This window comes from Anser brachyrhynchus, assembly GCF_964034855.1.
Source record: "Anser brachyrhynchus genome assembly, chromosome: 1".
NCBI lineage: Eukaryota > Metazoa > Chordata > Aves > Anseriformes > Anatidae > Anser > Anser brachyrhynchus.
In genome coordinates this window covers 97,906,711-97,922,226 of record NC_137694.1, presented here as the reverse complement: position 1 = coordinate 97,922,226, position 15,516 = coordinate 97,906,711, and the positions used below count along the sequence as shown (strand labels likewise).

At 44.4% G+C, this 15,516-nt stretch overlaps 1 protein-coding gene across 11 annotated transcripts in view; it reads left to right on the top strand.

Annotated features, from left to right (window-relative positions):
* The first annotated feature begins 5,814 nt into the window (after window positions 1-5,814).
* The window catches only part of LOC308188313 (uncharacterized protein), a 421,245-nt gene continuing 411,543 nt past the window's right edge, over window positions 5,815-15,516 (top strand). For 5 of the 11 annotated variants that reach the window (XR_013945387.1, XR_013945388.1, XR_013945394.1 and 2 more), the window contains exon 1: window positions 5,831-6,021. The gene's annotated coding sequence lies outside the window, so the exon portion shown is untranslated. Of the gene's footprint in view, window positions 6,022-15,516 lie in introns of all 11 variants that reach the window. The other 6 variants (XR_013945384.1, XR_013945391.1, XR_013945392.1 and 3 more) reach the window with 4 other exon arrangements.

Sequence of the window (15,516 nt, the reverse complement as noted above, 5' to 3'; positions counted from 1 at the left end):
AAATGGCAAAACTACGTTTTTCAACAACCATTTGTTGATCAGTTTCTAAAGGATTTCCATAAGTAAATCATCAAATTTCTCATCCTTTAAATGCTGACTGAACTGCAATGTGATTCTTTATAATCAAATTATAGGTAACCTTTGGGAAGCATATAGTTATATAATAGAGGGTGCACCATACAATTCAGTAGGCTATGTAATAAGATCCGATTCCATTGTAACTCCACAGCTTGGGTGAGGGCCTTACACATTAGCTCAACAGCTAAATTGGTCACAAATTGCTTGCTGATGCAAATAAAGGTAATATCCCAACACTCTGCAAATGGAGAGGACGAACACAGATGTAGCCGAGGCCGTATACTTAGCTACAGGTTGTTTTGTGTTAAATAATTACAACACGTTCTGTACGTTCAAGAGGTAAAGTTCACACATAAACATGCCAAGTGTGTGTGCATGTGTGCATAATGAAGAGATGAAGATAGACCATGTGGGAGTTTGAGGATTTTTTATGTTTTTGGTTCTCGAATTGCAAAAAAGTATGGTGCTATGATACCAGTCTTCTGGACTTTGTTTTATTAGGACTCTCAGTCCTTGTAGATGATGATTGATGATAAGAATGATGATGATACACACCAGTATTGATGGGTATAAATAGCAAGGGATTGGCTATGGTAGGGCAAAATTTCTTCCATCACAGATACCTCACTGTCACGACTCACTGATGTAGCATAGCAGCAGTACTTACCTAACACAGTACTATTGCGTCTGGCATGGGAAACACCACTTTGCATCTTTTGTGCAAGGTGGCTTAAGTGCTGTAAGGGAACAGCCACTGTGCAAAGCGTTCCTTTACCAAAGTGCTGATATTGTCATCATAAAAGAAAGTGAGCATTTATGGTACATGGTACTTTTGACTGGGAGGCAGATTTTCACAAATCCATTGAAACAGTTGGAGACATCTCATCTTTCCATCTGATCTATTATTCACAACATTCCTGGATTTAAAATTAAAAACAAATAAATAAATAAATAGAAAAGACAGTTCTGGTTCAGCAAGTGTGCCCCAGTCTTTCCAATCAATTGGACTGTCTGAGATCCTGATCTATAGAGGCAGCACAGCCTGAACTCCTGGTCAGGAAAGCCTAACATCCCAATCCCACTTCTACTCTCAATCAAGTGGTTAACTCTTTCCACTTAGTTTTTACTGTCTGTGAAATGGAAATGACAGTAGCTATTTACCAAATGAAGTTTTGAGATTTTTTTTATTTTTTTTTAATACGTATGTGCAGCAGAATGGATCAAAGCTACTAAATTAAAAGAAAATATTACTGATTTGGAGGTCTGGCAGTAAGTAATGACTGCTGAGGTGGGGCAACAGTTGAGATTCTTTGTGTATTGAAAGACACCAGGAGCACACTGTATTTTTTTCCTTCTGTCCTCATCATCTTCACCAGTAAATCTGCAGAGGTAAAGAGCATCTGTGTGGTTCTTCTACATTTTTGTTGACCCCTGCTGATGTAAATCAAACACACTGTCCTCCTGTTATCTTCAGATTTAGAAAAACCTATTTTAATCACTTCATACAGGTATCTAATTTGAATCAGCCTGCCAAGCTGCAGGGCTCTTGTGCCTTCTTAATTGGCATCTTTCTCATTACATTTGAACAAAGTTGCAGAGACACCGCAGGACATGAATAGAGACAACTGAATCACCGTTCCTGTCGGGCTGGCAACATGACGGTATGATATACCAGGGGAGTCTAGGAGATCTGAGTATGTGGTGAAGGGGACTAAGTGGAAGTAATCAAGTTCAGACATGTTGCGGAGTGTTTCTAGGTCCTGACGGTATTATCTGAAAGAGAACTGCAACAGATATTTGCCTGAAATTTTTAACATCAGTGTGGTATCCATATGCTAAGCCTCAGCACCATTTTGCTTATTGCAATGCATGGGACAAGATGCACTTGGGATCAGCTGAACAACTGCTCTGTAAGGTCTGTAAGGTCTGTGAGGACCTCACACTGGGGTTCTGAGCTGCTGTTTCTGGTCCAGCTGGAAGCAATATAGCAAAATAGTGTGTTAACCCATCACAATGATGGGCAGGATACCCAACCAGCCCATGGAGTCAGTCCTATTTAAATTTCTTTAGAACTTGAGAATCACCCAATATATAGCTGCTAAAAGGCCAAAATCTTTTTAAATGAAGTCAGTTGTAACCTCAGATATGGTTATAGGATGCAATGACTCCTCTTCTAGTGGTTGCCTACAAGATAGGTCTAAACTCACTAAGCTGGTGAGCCTGGGAACATAAAAAGGAGAGGAGAGAGCAGAGCAGTACAGAGTATGTTATTTGGCACCAAAGCGCATTCCTTCCCTCTCAGTCTGTCATCCAGAATCTTGTCATGTGCAACAAAGACTTGCACAGCCGTACCAGTTCTGGTGGACACTTTTTGTGTGGTTTAGGTAGGCTGACTGATTTATAAGACAACAGAGAATCAAACCGTTGATGGTTTGTATCCATACAGAAAGGCTCACGGGCGAGGAACCAGTTGTGCAGATCACAACTTGAGAGGTTTATCGTTGAGGTCAGATAGATACTTGGATTTTATAAAGGTTATGGCTAATTGCATTCATTTCTGATTAAGGGCCAAAACTAGCTTACATTGGGATCTGCTTGATATGCAGCCAAACCCTGCACAACTCTGAATGTGCTTTGCTTCAGGTGTCATTTGAGGTTTGGTTCTAAGTGTCTCCATATCTGGGTGGAATCAGGTTCAGTTTTAGGGTCCTTACTGAGATTCAGACTTTCTGAGAATATGAGTAAATTTACCCTGTGATCCTGGTTTAGATATGTGTATAAAATTTCGAGAAAGTTACAGGAAGTAAGGCTCTAGATGCCTCCCAACTTAAAGTTTTTGGATCTGGATCAAGGGCAAATTTGAACATCGTTCAAACTTACATGGTTCCAAATTAGTGTAACCTAAATGTCAAAATTAATTTGAAAATGTTCAAATCTGTATTTTATTGAAACTTGTTAAGTTTTGACTCTCTTCAGATTTGAATCTATAAGGTAGGAGGACTGAGGTGTGAATGTCAGTTTTGGGTCAAGTGTGCCAGAATACTAAGAAGTTCTTATATCTGATACCCTCATTTTGGTGTAGATCTATTTTTTAAATTTGAAATTCTGAGACTACTCATATTTAAACTGAATAGCAGTATGTAAAATCTTGTGATTTTCATCAGCTGGCTTTAATACAGATCACCTTTGATTTGTTATCTGTATTTTTCACATGATATTCTCCATCATAAAAGTCTGAGAGATGCTAGGCTGAGATAGGAAAACAAAGCACTTCATATATTTTTAGTACTATTTGCTCACGGAACTACAGTCAGGTCCATTTTACAGATGGAAAAACTGAGGCAGAGTGTGGTCATTTGGCACGTAGACGGCCATATAAAGAACCACAGTTAGAAATAGTCTCTTAGATCACTTTTAGTTTTTTAACGTTACATACCCTTCAATAAGTTGAATATGGTCATAAAGTTCGGAGAAGCAAATATATAACATCTGGATTTTGCTGTATATATTTGGAGTACTTCAACTTGTAGAGCTACCTCTATGTACTGCAGGTGTGCATTTTTCTAAATATTACTGAAGGAGTTGAACTAAGTCACCTAGTAGAGCTTTCTATTCTTTGTATTTTACCCTAAGGTAAGAAAGGTCATGTTTTGATGATGAAGGCAGTAGTGAAAATTAACCTTTTGAGAAAAGATTAATCTTTCTGTATTTCCTGTACATCTGTATGAAAATATGATGTTTATGAGCAAAATACAAAAATGTGTAGCAGCTACCAGTGAATAAAACTAATCAAATTCATCAGTCACCAGGCTGGTTAATATTATGAAGACTGTGTGTGAATTGTGAACATCCAGCCAGCCAAAGGGTACAAATCCATGAATCTAGGGGGTTTACCTGTCTCTTTTAGTCAGTAGGCTGTCCCTTTTCAATCGGTACAAGTTAGGCATATATTGCCTAATAATGAATGTGGCATAAAAATGTACTTTGGGAAGCAGGATGTTGGAATAGGACTTTGGATCCAAATGAGATTCATTTTACTTAATTTTAGCCAACTAAAAGCTAGCTGCCTGGCCTAATCCAGCTGTACAGGCTCACTCCTCTTTTTGGGGGGTGGGGGAAGTGGGATGGGTGGCTTTGTGGAGGTGCCTGTCCCTCCACTGGCAACAGGGGGAGCCTACGCGACTGGTTCAGACGGGACACTTAACTTTTACACGGCCATGAGTTATTCGAAGCCAATTCCGTGCTAAGCACCAAGAGATTTGGGTTCTCATCGCTTTATCCACTGATTTACAGCATAGCCTTGGGAATATCACTTAACTTTTTTTTTTTTTTTTTTTTGGACCCAGTTTCTCCAGCTAAAATAAAGATACCCGGCTGATAAAGTTCTTGGAGGACCTTTGTCTGAGGATGAAATACAGGTGCAAAATCTTGTTTTCCTGCTCTTGCTACTTTCACATGGCTGTGGCTGTCATTAAAATCATCAGAATTTTTGTGAACAGCATAAGTTTGTGTGCGAGGGGAGGCAGGGCCGAGTGAAAATTATTTTAGTAGCAGCGTCGATCTTCTTCAGCCATGAGAGAATGTTGTAAAAATAAAAATCTAGTAACCGCTTACGTGTGCTGGGTTTCCTGGCTTTGTTGTCTCCCTTTTGCACCTTCTTTCTGTCTGTGCCCCCCCCCCCCTTACCCCCCCCAGCCAAAAAATGCAGGGAGCAGGGAGCACATTTTCCAAACCAGACCCCTATTTTAAATAACCTCGGCCTGTTTGCAACCGGGAAAAATGTTTTGTTTGGTTGTTTTCTTTCTTTTTTTTTTTTTTTTACTTGAGAGATTTATTTCCGTCCTCGTAACGCCGTGTACTATATGCATTGCACCTGTTCAGCCATAAGCACGGCGCATTATTATAGCTGTAGGGGCTGAAGCCTCCCGATACCCGTTTCGGCGTGTGTGTGTTTGGGGGTGCTGGGGCCAGCAGCCCCCTCCCTCTGCTCGCAGCCACCTCAGCGGAGCCTTCACCCCCCCCACACTGCTCCCCTATTGTCTGGGGGCCCCCCTATTGTGTGGGGCCAGCTGTTCCCCCCATCCCAAGCCCCCAGCCCCGGCGGAGCTGCCTTTACACCTTCCCCTCCCGCTGCCTAGCGGGGCAAGGTGGCAGTGGGGGAAACGCCGGCGTCCCCTTCTCTGGGGGTCCCCACCTCCCTGGGGGTCCCCTCTCCAGGTGTCCCCTCCCCGGGGGTCCTCTCTCTGGGGGTCCCTCCTCCAGGTGTCCCCTCTCCAGGGGTTCTCTCTCCGGGGATCCCATCACCTCTGGGTGTCCGCACAACTCTGGGGGTCCACACACCTCTGGGGGTCCCCTCCTCTCCGGGGGCTCCCCTCCTCTCCGTGGGTCCCCTCTCCATGTGTCCTCTCTCCGGGGATCGCTTCTGGAGATCCCCTCACCTCTGGGGGACCCCTCCTCTCGGGGGGTCCCCTCCTCTCCAGGTGTCCCCTTTGGGGGTCCCCTCTCCGGGGGTCCCCTCAGGGTGTCCCCTCCTGAGGGTTCCCCTCTCTGGGGGTCCCCTCCCGCCCGGGGTGTCCCCCCCCCGCCCCCTCCCATCCCGCCCGGGGGTCCCCCCCGTCGGTGCCGGCCGGGGCGCGACCTGTTGCAGCGGCGGGGAAGGAGGGGAGGCTGCCCGGGCGGAGGGAGGGCTTTGTCTCGGCTCCCCCCTTGCCTCCCCTGCCTCCGCCGCCGCCGCCGCCGCCGCCGCCCGCTCCCTCGCTCTCGCTCTCCCTCTCCCGTCGCCGCGGCGCGGTGCGGAAGGTAGGTTGCAGCGCGTGTGTGTACACACCGCCCCGAGCAGGAAAATGGACCCCTTAGGGAGGCAGGCAGGCGTTAGCCGCGCACGCTGCGCGCTCCCGGGGAGGCAGCGGCTATGAGGAGGCGAGCGGAGGACGGGGGAACAAGGTAGGCCGGCCAACTTTGGGAAGGAAGCGAGCCCGGGTTGGGGGGGGGCAAAGGGGGGGGCAAGGGGGGTACACACGACACGAAGCCTCCGCTCCCCCGAACCCGGCCAGCCAGCCTCCCCTCCTTCCTCCCCCCCCCCGGGTTTTAATTTGGAGGTGTAAGTTTGGCAACCCTAGCCGCCCGCTGGAAATTGGGAACATCTATAGAAGGCCTTACCCTCTAGAAATGTTTTTTTTTTTTTTTTCTTCCCCCCCCCCCCCCCGGACTTATTGCAGGGTGTGCCCCCTTATGATTCACTTTAATTACTTTTTCTTTTTTTTCTTCCTCCCCCCCCCTAATCGCAAAGGAAACAAATACGTTTGTTTTCCAACACTAGTTCCAAGTAAATCAATATCTTTCACTCTTGTAAAACAGCCCTCTCCGCCTGTTTGCGGGTCCCTCTGCTTTTTCTTTTCTGTTTATGCAGTTCCATCTGTCCGTCCATATATCATGCTCTCCTTATTTACTGCTAAACGGGCTTTTATTACTATTTGCCGACGACTCCCGACTGTAATGCCGGGGCTAACGGTGACTCTCGTCCTTTGTTTTGTGTCTATGTATACACTATAAGTTTAAAGTCCATGCCTACCCATACATCAAATAACAGCAGAAAAGAGAAAGCAGGTTCCACTCCTTCCGACAGGATTTTTATCCGGAGATCTCGTTGTTTGTCTGTTTTGGTGCGGGGGCGGAGGGGGTTAATTTGGGTTATTGTACGTGCACTTTTTTCTTTTTTTTTTTTCCCTCTTGGGTATTTTTAACATCTCTTTTTCATTATTAGTATTTTTCCAGTTTCCTTTCCCGGGAAGAAAGGAGACATATATTGCAACTTTCGTGTTGCTGATCAAACGTCACATTATGGAGGCATCACTGGGTTAATAAGAATTCAAACTTTCTAAGAGGGAGTTCGTATCCTTGGCTGCCCCCCACCCTCCCACTTTCTGCATGGTTATGCTTGCGTTTCCGTCTGTATTGGCGGGGAAGGTGGGGGGGGGAAGGGAATAGATATTTTTTACAGTGGTGGCAAATTATGAAATCTATCGAGCCATTTTGTCCAGAAATAGTAACTATTTATTTACCATTTTCCCTTGCACAAATACGCTGCTTATTTGTAATTTCAAACATCGAAGCTTTTCTCCGAATTAATCTTTTCTTTTTCTTTTTCTTTTTTTTTCCCTTCCTTTTTCTTTTTTATTTTTTCCTGGGGAGGGATTGGCGATGTATTTCGTAGCCCATCTAGCATTGTCGAGTTTTTGGAGCCCAGATTTATCGTGGGTTCTAAAGGCTGCTTAAATCGATCCATTTGAAATGGTCTTTTTATCTGAGCTCCTGTCATTTCTGTTGGAGAGTAAAACTGTTACTCTGCTGGTAACAAAACAAAACAAAAAAAAAAAAGAGAGAAAAGAAAAAAGACAGTCAGTGGAAGTGAGTTACATAAAATGTTCTGGAGAATCCTAAGTAATTATATAAAATGGACGCTGATCAGTGGAGATCTCTCTACAATAACAATCACCTTTTTTAATAGAAGATTATTTATTTAATAGCAAGGGAGGGACTCCTTAAAAAAAATGCATTAGGCCTTCCTCTCAGCACAAAGAAGTCTATAATGCAATATTCCTAACCCACCTGGGACTGCCTGATAGATTCTCCCAAACCTTCAGATCCTTTGAAATGTTTTAATAAAATTCATTATTTTACAGCCAGCGAGAACTTTTGCTGCCAACAGGTTTGGCTTTTTTTTTTTTTGCTGTTGTTTTGCTATTTTTTTTAGCTGTCCTTTAACTTGCAGCTCCCCAGTTTCAACCGAAGTGCCTCCTCGCTGAACAAACTAAGTTAATTGAAATCCAAAGCAGCAGATCTATTCACTGGCACGACAACTGCAGAAACTACTTGCTCCATTTTATTAGAAGCTTTATTCCAGAACCCAAGTGAAACTTTTCAAGGTTTTACATAGCGCTGTGCCAAGAATTGGTGGCTCATCTCTTAGCTAGGGAATGACATTCATTGCTTTTTTCTTTCTTTCTTTTTTTTTTTTTTTTCCTTCCTCCTTTTTACTCAGGCTTCTAAACCAGCGTTTTGCCGGTAGGCTCTAGCAGTGCTCAGGGCTCCAAATGACCTGTTCCTGCAGCAAGGTGCTGCCTCTCCTCCTATAGCTTCCACCTCCAGCTCTGACACTCAGACCTGGGCCCGGAGGGGATGCACAAGTCCCGCCAGGCGCGCGGGGGCCCTGAAGGCGGACGGAGCTCCCGGTGCCCGGGCTGGTGCTGAGCCCGTACCAGGGTCGCGGCAGCAGCCCCTCTGGAGGGGTGTGCGTGCTGTCGGGCACCTGGCGCTCCGTCCCAAGCCACGGCAGGTCTGTGTCCTTCAGCAGCTCGGCTTTCCTCCGGCAGGGAGGCCGGCGGACCCGTCCTTGGGAGTCCCGCACGCACGCTGAGCGGAAACCCAGCCTCACCTTTAGGTTTCAGGAAAACTTTAAAAATGACTGCGGCGTATCTCTTCCTTTTGTGAAGACCCCAGGGAAGAAAAATGTGAGCATAGAAAGAGAGTCGGAGTGGGAGAAACGTTTTTCGTGACGCAGTAAGGTCTCTTTTTAATCATGAAAACTTTTCCATCAGAGGGATTTCCATTTCTTTGAAACCTAAGTATATTCTATATAATAATAATAAAAAAAATTAATAAGTCTTAGCCTTTCCCGACCGCACAAAGTCCGTTTGCAATCTGGATATGACAGCAAAGGGTGAAGTATGCCTAAGTAAACTTAAATCCAGTGCATGATGCTGTGGCTGGAACCCAGCGAGCCAAAAGCCCCGTGGCCAGGGGGCACAGCAGAGCTTGAAAGGGTGCCGGGTGCCCAGGCTGCCGGGGGGTCTTGGGGCTCAGGTGCCCCCAGCCCACTTGGTGGTCCAGAGCGGAGCTCCCCGGTGTCGGCTGGGTCTCAGCACGCTTTATTTTAGTGCTGGAGCAGACAGTTATCTAACACACCCACACGAGGAAGTGCTCCGGAGCAGTTATTTCATGCTTTGCCATGCCCTGTAGCTAGAGTAATTTTGGACTGAATGGCGTGTGCATGTGCCTCTTCCACTCCTGCGAGACGAAAAGCAACGCAGTTGGGTTTTGTGTGCATGTGGTTTTTGGTTTGGGTTGTTGTTGTTGTTGTTTTTTTTAAACAGGACCAAAAATGGGGTATAAGACGGTCAAATCCAAATACCAAACAAATACCACGTCAGATTAATTTTAATAGTAGAGGATTTTGCTTTTCTCTTACAGGAGGAAAAAATACCAATCTTGTTTATTTTGATAAAGACAGTTATAGCAATTTCCTGAGTTGGATATATCATTATTATAAATATTACTCACAGTTTTCCTATTTTCACATTTTCTTCATAGGCCCAGCTTATTCATAAGGGAGAACAGCTGCAGAAAATCTAAAAAAATATTAAAATAAAGTATTATTATTTATATAAAACTTTGATGTAAATAGGGAACAGTGTCCCCTGCTAGAGAATTCCGTGGGATGGCTTACAAATCCCATACAAGAGAGATTACAGTCTTAGATAAATTGTTATTTAAATCATTTCAAGAAAACCCTGTTCATTTTTGCTGGCCATATGAGGTTTTAAGCAGAACGATTTGAATAGGAGTTCTGTTTAGAAATTGATGGCATGCTGTGGCCTTATAGATTTTACTTGGTTTCACTCCTGTCTCATTTTATAGGACTGTTTTACAGTGTGGTCTGTATAGTAAAGAGCTCCTACTGAAAGAGATTTGTAAATGTTAATGGAGAATTAAATACTGAAATTTAACTTCAAGTTACTTTTTCTTTTTTTTTTAAGCAAAACTTTTAGAAAACCCGAGCCCTTTATATATGCTTTAAAGATTTTTTTAATGAAACAATGTACTGGAAATAGTTGTTTTTAAACAATAACTTGTTCCCTCTGTAAGGTCGGCAGTTCAAACCGTGCTGCAGAGAGAAAAGGATGGCAAATCAAAGTGAAACTGACTTCATTGATTGCGTTAGTTTGGCCCAAGAAGATTCAGAAAGTAAACAAACCATATCAACTGTGAAAAATAAATTGGATTTTTAATAATCTATCCGTTCCAATAATCCCAGTTTCTCGTGGTAAAAGAGTAGTGTTTAACTGTGCTCCAAACTCAGAGGGGCCGTTGTAATGCCTACAGAGCTTTAACTTCGGCAGATTTTCACTGATTTATCAACATTTCAGTGAGGAGTGAATAAAGGCAAAGGCTTTTGTCCGGGATGGTTTTGGCTTTGACAGCGTCAGCTATATTCCTGGTTATTATTTATCTCAAAAGTTAATATTTAGTTCTAACAGCACTGATCCAATCCTCTTTTAATAGGAAACTGGCATTTCTGGATGTTTACCGCCTATGCACTTGACGTTTTCATGCTTTTTTTTTTTTTTTTTTTTTCCTCAGTCCTTCGGTTTCTTCGTGTCCCACGGAGGTTATTTTGCCTGCCAGGCTTTGGTGGACATTGGGTTCGGGAACGGGTCTCGTAAAAGCGCTCCCCCCGGGCAGGTAGGTCGCTGGTGGAGAGGCGAGCCCCACACGGCTGCCGGTGGGACGCTGCTGGCTGCTGCGCACCTCAGAGCTGTGCGAGGGGGGCCCAGGTTCTTCTGCCCCACACGCAGCAGCCCCCTGTATCGCGAAGCAGTTAAAATACAGCAGTGGGAAACGGAGCCGGTCAGATAGAGCCGTCTGTAGGAACAAACATGCTGTTACCTTGATGGCTGGGGTTTGGCTTGGGTGAGGTGGGCGCCTAGGGTCCCAGCCTGAGGCCTGGGGGGCAGATGCTCACCGCAGGAAAAAGAGAGCCGCTGAAGGAGCTGGCGCTAGGTGGCACCACGCGAAGAAAGGCCATGCTCTGTGCAAGCACAAAGACCGAAAGCTTGTGGTGCCAAGGAGGGGTCTCTCCCCACCGCGAATATCCCACCCGCCAGCCCCAGGGATAGTGCCACGGCCTGTGCTGCCCTTGCTCTGCTGGCACCCGGCGCTGCTCCTCGACACCTCGTGTTAAAAAAGGTGTTCTACAAGAAGCCAGTGCCGCTGAATTCAGGCACTGGCAGCATCTTCAGGACTTCATTCGTCGGTGCCCTGTGGCATGTGCCTTTCCTTGCGCTTTGGTGAAGTGAGCGAACACAGACCCTTAGCTAACATTTTCTGTCCGGTTTGCACAAGTGTAAACGACAGCACAAAAGGCAAACCAAAACCAGTACGTTCTTCCTCAATATTTGAGCTAGTATCAAATCGGTGATTACATAAATTTGCATTAGCAGGAGCTGATAACTGTAGTGAAGGGGCAAGGAAACCCGACTGGGTAGTGCATGTCCCCCTCTGCAGAGCATCTCTGGGAAATCTTTTGCTGGTCAGTAGTGTTGCCATTCTGTAAGCTACGTCTGGAGATGACCTCTTAATGTTATGCTTCCGTAGTAGATTTATCTTGGGATTGTGGTAGAGCTAAAAATGCAGGCAAGTGTGGTGTGCCAGTTGATTCTGAGGTAAACACAGTGTGGAAATTACTGTGAAATTACTTTTTTTTTTTTTTTTCCCCTCACTATAAGACAGGCTTTCTAATACCTTGCTTCTAAAATCATCAGTAGCTGAAAGTATGATCCGCCCCTTGTGGATATTGACGTAGGACTGGGAAAGTTACCTTGCGGACTTCAGAGTTGTCCTTTCAGCTGACTGAAAGTTAATTATTGATTTCTCTTCCCTCCCTGGGGATCCATAAGCCATTCTTTCTGGCTAGAAAGTTAGCGGTCCCAGTGCGGGAGTTTGGGAGTAGTGGTTTTGTGGCAGCACAAGATTTCATGGGCAGGTGGTTGGGAACAGGTAAGATGGAGGCTGATATGGGGGGAGAGAGAAGAAGGACACCTAGGTAAAAGCCTCTGTCCGCTAACGTGTTATGCAGGGTGGATGTGGAGCCTGTTATTCTCTGTGGCTTTGGCTCCTCAACCCCTAGCAATCTGATAGCTGTGTGAGTCATTGGTGTTAGTGACAGGGAGGAATGCTGACAATAAAAATAAAAACAAACAAACAGAAAGCCCCCCAAACTCATTGTTTAGGCACAAACACAAGCAAAACCATGTTTAATTGCTAATGTGCTCCCTCTGCTGGTTCTCTAAAACTAACAAATGCTATTCCCAGGAGACCGGGCCACACCCGCTGGGACAGTGCCTTACAAAAAATTGCATTTAAATGAATGGCTCTGAGCTGTCTTGCAATAAGCAGTATTAACAGGACAAGAAGCCTTCTTACAAAGTATGCTAACGCCTTGTATACCAGGCATGACTGCTAAGTAAGGTCAAGAAATGCCCGATCCACTAATTTAGCCTTTTTGCTTTGTTTCCAGTCTTACTTATATTCAATAGGCATTAATTTTTCTATCATTTCCCAAAGTTTGAATTTTCCATTTTGCTGCTGCTGCTTCTAGGATTCTTCCCATCTGAAGGAGTTTTAAACACATTTTCGTTGGTGCGTTTAGATTCAATTAGAGTACACGTAGGATCTGAAGAAGCCCTAGTGTAGCTAAGGCTTTGGCTGCCTCCAATCTTTCTGTCCCTGTCAGTTATATCTGCATGTCAGCTTTATACTGCTGTGCCCACTTCATCCTGTCCTTTGGCTTGAATAGCTGCTGTTTTTTCGGGATGCTCTTGAACATTCTTCCTCGTTGTGATGCATCTGTATTTCTTTTCCAAACATAGGCCAGATTGTTTAACATGTTCCCTACACAGCGCATTTCCCCAGTAGATCTGCTTTTAAAATCCAGCCTTTTGTACTTTCATACTATGGAAAATGTCAAAGTTCTGGATAAGTCTGAGTGTTGGATTAAAAAATGAAGAAAGCTTTTTTAACTCCCTTAGAACATTTGGAATGTGCGGAAGATTTCTGACATGGAAATTATGTAATGAAAGATGGTCCTGTATTTCCCATATTTTCCACCTTGTGGACTGTCACAATAAAGCGCCTCATCTTGCAGCCATCCACAGATCAGTGGGAATCGGCTCTGCAGAGCTGTTGCAGGACTGGGCTCAAGTTTTCAATGTAGAGTAGTGAAAAGTTTCCTTTCTGCAAGTCTCATGCTTCCCATCTAGGTGACTGCTTATTAAATCTTTACCCAGTAGGGACAATAAACCAAACAGCCTGGTGGGTAGCTAATTGGCTGGAGTGACTCAAGCCACATATAAATCTCATTTGTACTCAGTACATTGACTCTCTCTGGCCTCATTGCTCTCTCCAGTATTCGTTCATTTTGAGACGGCTGGAATATAATACAAAGAAAATAATCCCTGGTTCTTCTTTCTCAACATGTCTCCTAGGATGCTCATAGGATGATTCTCCATTATTTCCCTTTCGTAGGCCCTGCGGTTTAGGAACCCGTCCTCCTGAAACACAATGCAGGGAATTGGCCCCCGTGCGGGCAGCCACAGCAGAGGCATCAGGAAAGCAGAGCAGCGCCGAGACCAGATCACCCTCCTGTCACCAAGTCCCTTGACATGAGGAATCGTAGCAGGGGTTGGTACGGAGATGGCTTGCCCTCCTGCTGTACCTGCTTTGGGGATAAATAGAGAATGCAGCGCCTGGGGCTACCAATCTGGCACCTTTTGCTAGCACTAAACTAATAAAATAGTTAGGACCAATACAAGTTTTCAGTGAAGGCTCAGCCTCTGCTGACTCACGGGCGAACCGTTTGAAGTCCAAGCAGCGTTTTGTAATTTCCAACATTTCATAAAAACACTGCTTACATTTTCCTCTCCAAGCCATGGCCAAGTTTTGAAAGCTTCAAAACTTGCTCTGATTGAATAGAAAAAGAATGTTTTTAAGGTACTGACGTTTCCTAAATGAGTTGTTTCTTTCTGAGCTGTATCAACTTCAAATCATTTATCCACTAAGTCAGTCAAGCTCAGCCTGAAACGTTTCACTGCTGTGAAAGCAGCTGCTCCTGAATGAGGTTAAAAGCCAGTTGTGCTCTTGTAGTACATTTGGCTGTGCTGTACTTTGTGCTGGGCAAGAGAAAGCTCAGTCTTCTTCCCTGGTGCAGGGCATTTCTGAAATCTGGAATTTACCCTTTTTTTTTTTTTTTTTTCCCTGCTAATCTCTGAGTCCCTTTTTACAGGAGACAGGATCCCATTCAGAGCTTTTCATGATGCCTTTTAGATATTTTTTTTAACCTCTGTACAAAGTTCTTAAATATTTTAGTCAGCGTAAAGCCATGGTGTGGTCTCCGAAGTTGTAGTGAGATTGAAGTATAGTAGCTAGAGTGATATATGCAAGTGCGTAGGTACCAGAAAGGATAACTCACTGATTATGGAAGCAGGAGCCTTAGTTCGTTTCTAGTTTCTTTTGTAATTTTCAATAAGTCACTTCATTTCTCAGTGTCTCAGTTGCTCGTCTTCAAGATAGGACTAATGAGGTTTATCAGTTCCTGAGAGCAGTTGGGAGAGCATTAGCTATAGCTATATTAGCTAATTTTATTGCTGTAAGAGTCTTTCTCTCCCATTTTTTTTTGCCTTATCACCCTGAAAGTGCATTGCCATCTCTTTCTTTACTCTAATGGGTTTGCTTTAGCTTCCCGATCAAGGTTTTGAAATATATGTAGTCTTTCTCTGGTATGTCTGAACAGAACCGACACCTGAGGTCTTACTTGTTGTTTGGACGAAGTTTTCACCTCATGGAGATGAGAGCTAGCATTTACTTCAGTAGTGTAGGTGGCAGTATCTGCTCAGCCCTGATCATGCAGACCGTATTATGTTGGATCTCAGGTGAGTTTTGCACATCTTGAGCCACGTATTGTCACTGCATTCAGCCCTAGATTGCCTTGAACAAACTGCTATTGGTGACAGAGCTAGCCCAGGTAAAGTTGTCTCTTATGGTGGAGTGGGAGCCGTCTTGTCTAGATCACATCTATATCCAGGCGTGTGGAAATTTGTTCTGCTACCAAAGTTGAGTTAATTTTCATTTTGTATCTTTTTCAAGGGAAAAAAAAGAAAAGCAAAAAGGAGATGAGATAGAAACAACTTTTCTGGAGTTTCCTGGTTAAGGCTCTTTGTTCAGGAGCATGGTTTAGTCGTCTGTAGGCTGTTTTAAAGAGTTATTAAAATCTGGTTGAGTAATGTTACTATGGAACATTGGCTTCGATGTGGGAGAAGGATACAAATGGAGCATTTAGGAGGGAGGTTTGGGAAGAATGCGAGCAGCTAGAAGAAATAAAAGCTGAGACGCAGGCAGGGGGCAGAGCTGTTCAAAGAAAATGAGGACAAAAAGTCTGAACTTCATGCAAAAAGAGGGGCTAACTTGGTCCCACTGGCAGGAGAGGGAGAAAATCGTAGCAGCAGGACTTGGTTTGAATAGGGCCAGAGTGAGGTGGGATGAGGCCACAGCCCTTCCCTTTTCCCTCATGAGCAGTGAGCTGGAATAATCATCATACAATAATCA